Source organism: Microcebus murinus, chromosome 6 (assembly GCF_040939455.1).
Source record: "Microcebus murinus isolate Inina chromosome 6, M.murinus_Inina_mat1.0, whole genome shotgun sequence".
NCBI classification, from domain to species: domain Eukaryota; kingdom Metazoa; phylum Chordata; class Mammalia; order Primates; family Cheirogaleidae; genus Microcebus; species Microcebus murinus.
This window is the reverse complement of record NC_134109.1, coordinates 91,872,424-91,883,993: the sequence shown is the minus strand read 5'-3', so window position 1 is coordinate 91,883,993 and position 11,570 is coordinate 91,872,424. Positions and strand designations below refer to the sequence as shown.

The following is an 11,570-nucleotide window of genomic DNA, read 5'->3' as shown; positions in this document are numbered from 1 at the left end:
TATGTTTTCACTATGATGTAACTAGACATAGTTTTCTTGTTATCAATTTTGCTTTAGATTTGTGATTCATACCAGAAGATTCACATTTCAACAATTCTTGAAATTTCTCAGGCAATATCTCTTCAAATATTCCCTTGTCACTATATTCTCTCTTTTAGAAACTCAAATTAGTGGTAGTCTTTTTCATTCTGTTCACCATTGTCCTTTGTATTTCCTTTTATATTTTCTTTGTCTCTCTATACTATAATTTGGATAGTTTATTCAGCTACATGTAAACCAGACAATCAAAGTGTTTTTAATGGGCCAAAAATATAAGTTCATAAGATAAATACATAAAACAAGAGTAAGCATTTGGAAAGTTTTATAGTCATTTAATATTTGATATCTTCATCATTGTTGCTATTTTAACTAAAAGTATCAGCCTGCAATGAATTAAAAATTTAAAGCGTAGTGCTTCACCACAGATAGTTTGCGATACACATCTCCCTACACACGCACACACCTGTCTGTCTACCTACCTGTCTGCCTGTTTGTTTGTTTTTTTCCTGAACCGTGATTCCAGTTCTTTTCTTCAGGGACAAAAATTAAGTATTGTATTTCCTTTGTTTATAAGTCTATTATGTTTTCTGTTGTCATTTTTAACTCTTTGTTCTTTGTCACTTTATTTTACTGATTTTCTCAATTCTCTTGTCTTGTTTTCCATAGTATCTACCCTGCTTTCTGTCATTTCCAATGTGGTCTTAATCTCTATAATGGTTTTAGTTTTCCCTTCCATGTTATTTCTGAATTTGGCATGTATTTTTTCTCTTGCTGTTGTCTTTTTCTCATATTTCCAGTTATACAGCTTGTGATGCTGTTTCTAAGGAGGTACTTGTTTCAGTATTTTTAACTCAGTTACTATCTTTTTTTTTTTTTTCTTTTTTTTTTTTTTTTTCTTTTGGCATATTATGGGGGTACAGATTTTAAGGTTTCAATAAATGCCCATTCCCCCCCTCCCCCCAAAAGTCTGAGTCTCCATCATGACCATCCCCCAGATGGTGCACATCTCACTCACTATGTATGTATATACCTGCCCCCCTCCCCCCTCCCACCTGCCCAATACCCTATTACTGTAGCACCTATGTGTCTACTTAGGTGCTACTCAGTTAATACCAGTTTGCTGGAGAATATATCTGGTGCTTGTTTTTCCATTCTTGGGATACTTCACTTAGTAGTATGGGTTCCAGCTCTAACCAGGAAAATATAAGGTGTGCTATATCACCATTGTTTCTTAGAGCTGAATAGTACTCCATGGTGTACATATACCACATTTTATTAATCCATTCTTTGATTGATGGGCACTTGGGCTGTTTCCACAGCCTTGCAATTATGAATTGTGCTGCTATAAACATTCGAGTGCAGGTGTCTTTTTTGTAGAGTGTCACTGGATCATTTGGGTAGATGCCCAGCAATGGGATTGCTGGATCAAATGGTAGATTCACTTGTATCGCTTTAAGGTATCTCCATATTGCTTTCCACAGAGGTTGAACTAGTTTGCAGTCCCACCAGCAGTGTAGGAGTGTTCCTCTCTCTCCGCAACCACGCCAGCATTTATTGTTTGGAGATTTTTTGATAAAGGCCATTCTCACTGGGGTTAAGTGATATCTCATTGTGGTTTTGATTTGCATTTCCCTGATGATTAGAGATGTTGAGCATTTCCTCATATGTTTGTTGGCCATTCTTCTGTCTTCTTTAGAAAAATTTCTGTTCAAGTCCTTTGCCCACTTTTTAATGGGGTTATTTGATTTTTTCTTCCTAATTTTCGTGAGTTCTAAGTATATTCTAGTTATCAGTCCCTTATCGGATGCATAGGATGCAAAAATTTTCTCCCATTCTGTAGGCTGTCTGTTTACTTTCATGACTATTTCTTTGGCTGTGCAGAAGCTTTGTAGTTTGATCATGTCCCATTTATTTATTTTTGTTGCTGCTGTGATTGCCTTTGGGGACTTCTTCATAAACTCTTTGCCCAGGCCGATGTCTAGGAGAGTGTTTCCAACCTTTTCCTCTAGAGTTCTAATAGTTTCATATCTTAGGTTTAAGTCTGTTATCCAGCGTGAGTTGGTTTTTGTGAGAGGTGAAAGGTGTGGGTCCTGTTTTAGCCTTCTACAGGTGGCTATCCAGTTTTCCCAGCACCATTTATTGAAGAGGGATTCTTTTCCCCAGCGTATGTTTTTGTCTGCTTTGTCAAAGATGAGATGGCTATATGAGGATGGTTTTATATCAGGATTCTCACATCTGTTCCACTGGTCAATATTCCTGTTTTTGTGCCAATACCATATTGTTTTAATTACTACAGCTTTGTAGTATAGTTTGATATCTGGCATATTAATGCCTCCCATTTTGTTTTTGTTGCCTAGAATTGCTCTTGATATTCGGGGTCTTCTTTGGTTCCATACGAAGCGTAAAATTATTTTTTCTATATCTGTGAAGAATGCTGATGGGATTTTAATAGGTATTGCATTGAATCTGTAGATCAGTTTGGGTAGTATAGACATTTTGATGATATTGAGTCTGCCGATCCACGAGCATGGTATGGATTTCCATCTGTTTACATCCTCTGCTATTTCCTTCCTCAGTGTTTCATAGTTCTCCCTGTAGAGGTCTTTTACCTCTTTGGTTAAATATATTCCTAGGTACTTTAATTTCTTTGTTGCTATTGTGAAGGGAATTGAGTCTTTGATTTGGTTCTCAATTAGATTGTTGTTGGCGTATATGAATGCCTCTGATTTCTGTGTATTAATTTTGTATCCTGAGACTTTACTAAATTCATTGATCAGTTCCAGGAGTTTCTTGGTTGAATCCTTGGGGTTTTCTAGATACAATATCATATCATCAGCAAACAGTGAAAGTTTGATCTCTTCTGCCCCTATTTGGATACCTTTGATTCCATTTTCTAGTCTGATTGCTGTAGCCAAGACTTCCAGCACTATGTTGAACAGAAGTGGAGATAGTGGGCAGCCTTGTCTGGTTCCAGTTCTAAGTGGGAATGATTTCAATCTTTCCCCATTCAGTATGATGTTGGCTATGGGTCTGTCATATATGGCTTGTATCATTTTTAGGTATGTCCCTTCTATGCCTATTTTCTTAAGTGTTCGTATCATGAAAGGGTGTTGAATTTTGTCAAAAGCTTTTTCTGCATCTATTGAAAGGATCATGTGGTCTTTGTTTTTGCTTCTGTTTATGTGGTGAATTGCATTTATAGATTTACGTATGTTGAACCATCCCTGCATCTCTGGGATGAAGCCCACTTGGTCGTGGTGGATTATTTTTTTGATAAGTGTCTGGATTCGGTTAGCTAAGATTTTGTTGAAAATTTTTGCATCTATATTCATTAGGGATATTGGTCTGTAGTTTTCTTTTTTTGTTGCATCCTTTCCTGGTTTTGGTATCAGAGTAATATTCGCTTCATAAAAGGTGTCGGGGAGGTTTCCGTTCTTCTCGATGTTGTGGAATAGTTTCTGCAAGATAGGTACTAGTTCTTCTTTGTACGTGTGGTAAAATTCAGGTGTGAAGCCATCTGGACCGGGACTTTTCTTTTTAGGGAGATTTTTAATTGCTGTTTCTATTTCAGCTGTTGAGATTGGTCTGTTCAGGGAATCTATTTCTTCCTGGTTGAGCCTAGGGAGGCTGTGTGTTTCTAGAAATTTGTCCATTTCCTCCACATTTTCCAGTTTGTGTGCATAAAGATTTTTGTAGTATTCATAAATTGTATCTTGTATCTCTTTGGGATCAGTTGTGATATCTCCTTTTTTATTCCTGATGGAGCTTATTAGAGATTTCTCTTTTCTGCTTTTCGTTAGCTTAGCCAATGGCGTGTCAATCTTGTTTATTTTTTCAAAGAACCAACTTTTTGTTTTATTAATCTCCTGAATAGCTTTCCTGTTTTCAATTTCGTTTAGTTCTGGTTTGATCTTGTTGATTTCACTTCTTCTGCTGGGTTTGGGGTTGGTCTGTTCTTCTTTTTCCAGCTCTTTGAGTCGTTTCATTAGATTGTCTATTTGTGATCTTCTTGCCTTTTGGTTATAGGCATTTATGGAGATAAACTTTCCTCTCAGAACTGCTTTAGCTGTGTCCCAGAGGAGTTGATAACTTGTCTCTCCATTGTCGTTTTCTTCATAGAAGTTTTTTATTTCCGTCTTGATTTCTTCATTTACGAAGTAATCATTTAGTAGGAGGTTGTTTAATTTCCACGTTTTTGTGTAGAAATGTGAGTTTCTGTTAGGGTTGATTTCTAGTTTTATTCCACTGTGATCTGAGAAGGTACATGGTATGATTTCTATTTTTTTAAATTTCTTGAGATTTTCTTTGTGTCCTAGGATATGGTCAATCTTAGAGAATGTCCCGTGAGCTGATGAGAAGAACGTATATTCAGTGGATTTTGGGTAGAATGTTCTGTAGATGTCTGTCAGACCCAATTGTTCTAGAGTTTTGTTTAAGTCCATTATTTCTTTATTAATTTTCTGTTTGGAGGATCTGTCTCGTGCCGTCAGTGGGGTGTTGAAATCCCCAGCGATTATGGAGTTGCTATTAATCCATTTGCTTAGCTCCAGTAAGGTTTGCTTTATGAATCTGGGTGCACCTAAGTTGGGTGCATATATATTTAAAATTGTTATCTCTTCTTGTTGGACTGTGCCCTTCACCATTATATAATGACCCTCTTTGTCTTTTACTACTTTTGTTGGTTTAAAAACTAAATCATCTGAAATTAGAACTGCCACACCAGCCTTCTTTTGGCTTCTATTTGCTTGGAATATTGATCTCCACCCTTTTATTTTTAGTCTATGTGCATCCTTGCAGGTTAAATGTGTTTCCTGAAGACAGCATATACTTGGCCTGTATTTTCTTATCCATTCAGCCAGCCTATGTCTCTTGAGTGGAGAGTTTAAGCCATTCACATTTATTGAGAGAACTGATAGGTAAGGTAGATTACTGATCATTCTGTTGGGTTGGATGTTGTTGCTATGATTTCTGTCTTGAGCCATTGTAATATCTGGCCTTTAATATCTTTGGGTTTTGGTTGTTTTTATATCCGTGGATTATTATTATGATGTTCCGTGCATAACGCTGTTTTAAGTACTTCTTGTAGGGCTGGTCTTGTCTTGGTGAATTCTCTGAGCCTTTGCTTGTCTGCGAATGTTTTTATTTCTCCTTCATATATGAAGCTTAGTTTTGCAGGGAATAATATTCTAGGCTGGGCATTGTTTTGTTTCAAAAGAGTGAGAATGGGGCCCCAGTCTCTCCTTGCTTGTAAAGTCTCATTAGAGAAGTCTGATGTTATTCGAATTGGCTTTCCCTTGTATGTCACTTGCTTCTTTTGTGTTACAGCTCTTAGAAGGGCCTCTTTAGTTGATACTTTGGTCAGTCTGATGACTGCATGACGTGACGTCTTCCTGTTTGCATTGAATCTCCCAGGGGTCCTCTGGGCTTCTTGAACTTGTATATCGAGATTTTGAGCAAGGCCTGGGAAATTTTCCTCTATTATATCTTCAAAAAGCTTGTCCAGCCCTTGAGTGTTGTCTTCCTCCCCTTCGGCTACACCTATGACCCTCACGTTAGGTTTTTTCACATAATCCCACAGCTCTTGTAGACTTTGCTCTTTTCTCTTGTTTCTCTGCTCTATTTCTGTGACTGATTTATTTAATTGGAAGGTGTTATCTTCAAGCTCTGAGATTATTTCTTCTGCTTGATCTACCCTGTTCTTGAGACTTTCCACAGTATTTTGTAGTTCTCTGAGTTGATTCTTCATCTCCAGGACTTCGGTTAAAGTTTTCTTCACTGTGTCAATCTCTTTGTTGAACCTTTGTTCCATTTCTTGGAGGTTTTTTGTGTTTTCTTGGTGTTGGTTATTGAGTTGTTGTTGCAGCTGGGTGAGTGTTCTTATGATCCACATACGAAATTCCTTTTCTGTCATATTGGTTGCCTGATTTTGGTCGGTGTCCGTTTCTAGGGGGCTGGTGCTCCTCCTTGGGGGTGTGTTTTCCGTTTGGTTCTTCATATTTCCTGAGTTCTTTCGCTGATTTCTTCCCATGTCGATCAGTTGTTGTTTCTTTCCTTAGGTTATTGTTTGGGTATTCACACACCTTGTTTAGTTTCTGAGGCGTTAGGTGGTGCCTGTGGGTGAAATTGGACCACTCCCTGTATATTGAGTCAGTGGGTGCCGTGGAAAGGCTGTGCAAGATGCCGTCCCTGTCAGTAGGTGGCGTTTGCTTGGAGGAACAGGCTATGGTGTTGATTTTGAGTCCTGTTATCAGCTCTCGTTCTGGGCGGAGCTGGGTTGGGTAAGCCTGCCCTCAGGCCGTTAGCAGGGGTCAAAGTTCTGTTCTATGCTTTCAGGAAAAGCTGTCAGGGGGGGGCTGGAATGGTCCCGCTCAGCCAGAAAGTCTGGGTGTGGGGGTGGGGCTGTCTGAGACCCACAGTCTGCAGCGGGCCTCGCTTCTTTCCACCCTCCCCAACTCCGCAGCTACTCCTGGGCCTCTGCCAGCAGGCCAGACCACAAGCCACCAGGCCTCCCCGGACTGTGATGCCGGCGGGGAGGTTCCCTGCACAGGAACGCCACCTGGGTTGGGCACAGGGCCTCCTCCTGGGAGGAGGGTTGCCCTCTAGGACGCCGATCCGCCCCTGGAGGCACACAGACCTCAGTAGGCTGTTGAGGTATAATCCTTCTGTGCCCCGGGCAATGCTAGCCCTCGGTGCAGGGGATCTGATCTGCAGGTCCGACCTCTGGGTCCCAGAGTTCAAACTGTATTCCCACCAGGGAGAGGGTTTCCGGTCCTAATTCACCCACAGGGAGCCCAAGCTGGGTCTATGTCTCTCAGCCTCTGAGTCGGCACCGTTTTCCTGGGAACACGGTGCCAGCAGCACCTGGGAGGGCGGGCGGGGTCCCGAACGGGAAGGTCCCGTTCCCTGGAGGTGCCTCCGTCTGGTGGCTGTATTGTCTCTCTGGGCAGCCGCGGGTAGGGTCGGCGGAGGGGAGGAGGAGGCAATATGGCGCCTGCCGCGCGGCTCTCCGTGCACACGGAGGTGCCCAGAGGAAGTTGGGAACCTGGTGCCACGTCTGCTACAGGCTCACCGTTGGCAGGCGGCGGCAGTCTCTGGGCTGATGTCCGCAGGTCTCTCCACCCGCTTGGGAGCCCACCAGCAGTCCCGAATGCAGGGGAGGGGAAACAGCGAATCCACCTACCCTTGCCGCTGGTCTCCGGGCTGCTCCGGTGGTCTCCTCAGTTACTATCTTTGTTGATGATTTTCATTTTCTCTATGGTGATATTTTTATGACTGTCTTTTTCTACTGTTAATTTTTCTTATTCTTTACCCCTAACATTTTAAAAACTTGTATATCTCTGGGCCTAGTTCCATTTTATTTATTACTCATCTTTAAATATGTAAGCCTTTCCCAAACTACATATTTGCAGGAGGTTTGTGTTGGGAAAGAACTGAGGTAATATTTTAGGCTGGCCAGAAATTTCCCATAACACATGTGTGTATATGAAGGGGTCCTTTCGGCCTTCACTTCTCCCTAGTCATCAAGAATGGGAAGTTGTGGGGTCTGGCCGACATGGCAAGGTATCTCATCCATCCTTTACCTTTAGTCTTCCTTGCTTCTCTTTAGTGTCAAAACTAATTTAGGGAAGGTTTTGTGAACAATCTCTGGATTTTTTTTTTTCTGTTGTAAAACTCCAGATATTCTTGGCTTTGCCTTTTAGGTATGTTACCTATTTGAGGATATGAAGTCTGCCAGTTTTAAGATTGCAGTGTCAGGTGTCTTTTCAGAATCTTTTTCCATGATTGATTGACTTTGGGGTTTTTGGAAGCTCTTTCATATATCTTGTTGTTTGATGTTGACTTGTCATCTACTTTCATTAAAGATTACGTCCCCATTTGTGTTTCTTATATTACTTGTTTTGGGGTAATTTTTGAAAGGAAATCTATACTATTTTATAACTAGAAATCTGATACTTTATTTTGTTTTAAATATGACTTTTATTATGTTTCAGACAAATCATTAGAAAAGAAAGGGAGGATTCAATTTGTAAAAATCTAGAATATACTACATTTATTGATACCTCTGTTTTATAGTACAACACACCTATTATCATTTTGCATAACTATTTCTAGGTAAAAGGATCTCTATTACTTTGTTACTATTTAAGGGATGCTTTATTTCTTAGTCAGCTAGTAAAGTGTGTCATTTACTTTAACATATGAATTGTATTTGCCAAGGAGTTTATAGCTAGGAGACAAACAATTTGATTAGCTTGACTATCTCACCATTATTGTTAGCTCAATTTGTCGAGTAATGAAATTCTATCATTTTCCCTTTAAATATTTTTATATATTTCCTACACATATCAAAATCCTGCTTATGCTACTAGCATTATGCTAACTAATCTGTGTGGAAGTTACAAAGGAATGAAGATTCTGGTTGTCACCTAGTTTGGCAACTGGCATAATTATGGTAAAGACCTATGAAGCTTGTCAGATTGCAGAAATATGGATTGTGGAGAGGTTCTCTAGGAGGCTTGACATGTTCCCATGATGCCAAGTTTGGATACCACAGAGCTGAGTGGGCGTTTGACTCATGTATGAAAACTGGGGGCTCACCAAAAGGCTAATTGCAGATTCCCAGACATATGTTAGGTGTTTATTGTAAGTATGGAGTTGTTTTTTTTTTGAGACAGAGTCTCACTTTGTTGCCCAGGCTAGAGTGAGTGCCATGGTGTCAGCCTAGCTCACAGCAACCTCAAACTCCTGGGCTCCAGAAATCCTGCTGCCTCAGCCTCCCAAGTAGCTGGGACTACAGGCATGCGCCACCATGCCCGGCTAATTTTTTCTATATATGTTAGTTGGCCAATTAATTTCTTTCTATTTATAGTAGAGACGGGGTCTCGCTCTTGGTCAGGCTGGTTTCAAACTCCTGACCTCGAGCAATCCTCCCGCCTCGCCTCCCAGAGTGCTAGGATTACAGGCGTGAGCCACCATGCCCGGCCTGGAGTTTTTATATCAATAACTTTATTTAATCTATACAGTAACTGTCAAGGTAAATACTGTTATTCCCACTTTACAAATAAGGAAAATGAGATTCAGAAAAGTCATGTGACCTGTGTGAAGTCACATGGGTCTATTCGTGGCTGGGCTGGGATTGGACCCGAGTTTTTATACTGCTAGTCTAGTGCTCCTTCCATTCTGTCACCCTGCTCCTTGGCAGTTGCCTGGTTTCTTGCTACAAGATTCTCACACCAAATATATGCCCTTGATTTGGTTTGGTTTCCTGACTCCCAGCTTTGAATTTCTGACTCCCAGCTTTTGTCTGACCCCCAGTGATGGCAGAGACGTAAATACCATGCTGAAGTTAAATGAATGAACCTCTCCCAATGAGGATATATAGGATTAGGAAATGATACTTCTCTTCAATCCTTATGTGACTGGGGAGATGCCTCAATTATGGTTCTTTTCTTGGGTTCCTTAGTATCTTAGAAATTGTATGTGTGAACAAAGAAGACTTTTAGGCAGTGAGGACATTTTTAGAAATGAAAGACATGTGAGACTATCACATTTTGAACAGGTAACATGCAGGACCAAAAGGATGACAACTCAATAGAAGGGCAGATGGGATGATTGTCAGTAATAAAGCCCAAGCAGAAGACTCTGTTTAAGAAAAAAGAAAGCAAAGAAGGAAGGAAAGGAAAAACACTCATAAGTGATAGAGCTTTTGCTATTAATATCCTCTAGTTCTACAATCTCAGAGGAACTTATTTTAATTGTGCTTATAAGCAAGATAGTCTCTTTTTTTCAATTACTTTTCCCTGGTATTAGCCTATGTGACTTTTGACATTAAAGATTAGAAGGACAAAGTGATATGTGAAGTGACAAGACTCAGCTTTTCCTACTTCAGATTCTTTCAGAGGAGTCAATGACTGGCCATGTTTATCTTTACACAAGTCGCCAGTCATTGAGGAGTACAGATGGGTGTGTGGTATAGAGCAGAAAATCACATTGCTTTGGTGCTAATATTACACTATACCCTCTTCATTCCAGCTGGTTCTATTTGGGTAGGAAAAGCTAAATTCTTCTACTGTTTCTTTATGGATGGATATTCTAAGAACTTGAAGGAGGTCTCTCTTGATTTTTGGAGGTTTCAGATCACAGAGTCACCAACAAGGGGACCTGTTTATAAACATAGGTCCATGATCTTTGTATAACAACTGTAGGGTGAAGAAAAGAAGTTATGGGAGTAAGTGAGAGGGCTTCAGGAGTCAACCTGATTCCAGCAAAGTTTTCTGGGCACCATGGATGACATTTATCAGTTTCAGTCCTTGTATTTAACCAGACACACTGCCTGTTCCTTACATTCCTTCTTTTCCAGAAATCTGGGATTTTTGAGGCTGCGAAACTGCTTTTGGGAAATTCTTTTAATGTGATTAGGGTCATCTGTCTTTTTATTTTGGCTAAACTTTAAGACATTTATTTACTTTACCATATCACCAATCATGTATCACTATGAGAGGCTACATCACATTTGTCCTGAGGAAAACATAGCACTCTTGAATGACTATTGCATTCCATGGAGAACTTCAATTTTTTATCATAGCATTAAGAGTTCTTGGTTTCACAGTTCCACAGCTCTCTTTGAAATGACCTTTTAAAAGTCATTTTTAAGTGAAGCTTGTATTAGTCTATTTGTATAAACCTTGAGTTATCAAGCCATTAATGTCAGATGCTGGTAAGGTAGGGAATAACAAAATGTCAATATTCTGGCATTTTCAAGTCCTCCAGACTGTTGGGATCACTATTTCCTGAAATATTTGAGCAGCCTGAGCCCCATTCCACATGTTGTAGGAAATCTAGCTTCTTCATCAAGATCCCCAAGAAGCTTCGGGGGGCTTCTGTTTTTCCACTAGTTTGCTTTGGTCTTCTCCATCATTGGAACTTACTTTCTTTTATTGTAAATATTTATCATGCATAACATGTTTTGAAATATGTATACATCATGGAATGGCTAATTTGAGCTAATATATAAATTATTTCACATATCATTTTGTTGTGAATGGGAATGCTTAAAATGGACTCTCCTAGTGATTTTTGAGGATACAATGCATTTTTACTAACTATAATCACCATGTTTTGCACTAAATCTCTTGAACTTACTCCTCCTATCTAACTGAAATTTTATATCCTTGGACCAACATCTTCTAAATCTCCCCCTCCCCTTTCCAGGAAATTCTTGGTCTCTATATGTTTCTTGCTTCTATGATTGCTGTCCTGTTTCTGCATTTTTATGTTAGGCATTATATCTATTACTTTATTTTCTCACAAGGCCACCTATTGTAAGCTGTCACGTGCAGCTAACCTTTACTGAAATTTTAGGAGATGGAGTGGAATCAGTGATTAATGAACACCAGATACCAAGTTAAAATTGAGTATTAAACACTGTCAACTTTTCACCATTCAGTATTATGTTGGCTGTGGGTTTGTCATATACAGCTTTTATTATTTTGAAGTATGTTCCTTCTATGCCTAGTCTGTTGATGGTGTTT

General features: G+C 39.8%; 1 non-coding gene across 1 annotated transcript; it reads right to left on the bottom strand.

The window, feature by feature from the left end:
• Positions 1-10,546: 10,546 nt before the first annotated feature.
• LOC142871768 (small nucleolar RNA SNORA25) lies at positions 10,547-10,674 on the bottom strand. Its single transcript, XR_012919960.1, has one exon. It is a non-coding gene; the product is annotated as a small nucleolar RNA SNORA25 (small nucleolar RNA).
• Between the last annotated feature and the right edge of the window lie 896 nt (positions 10,675-11,570).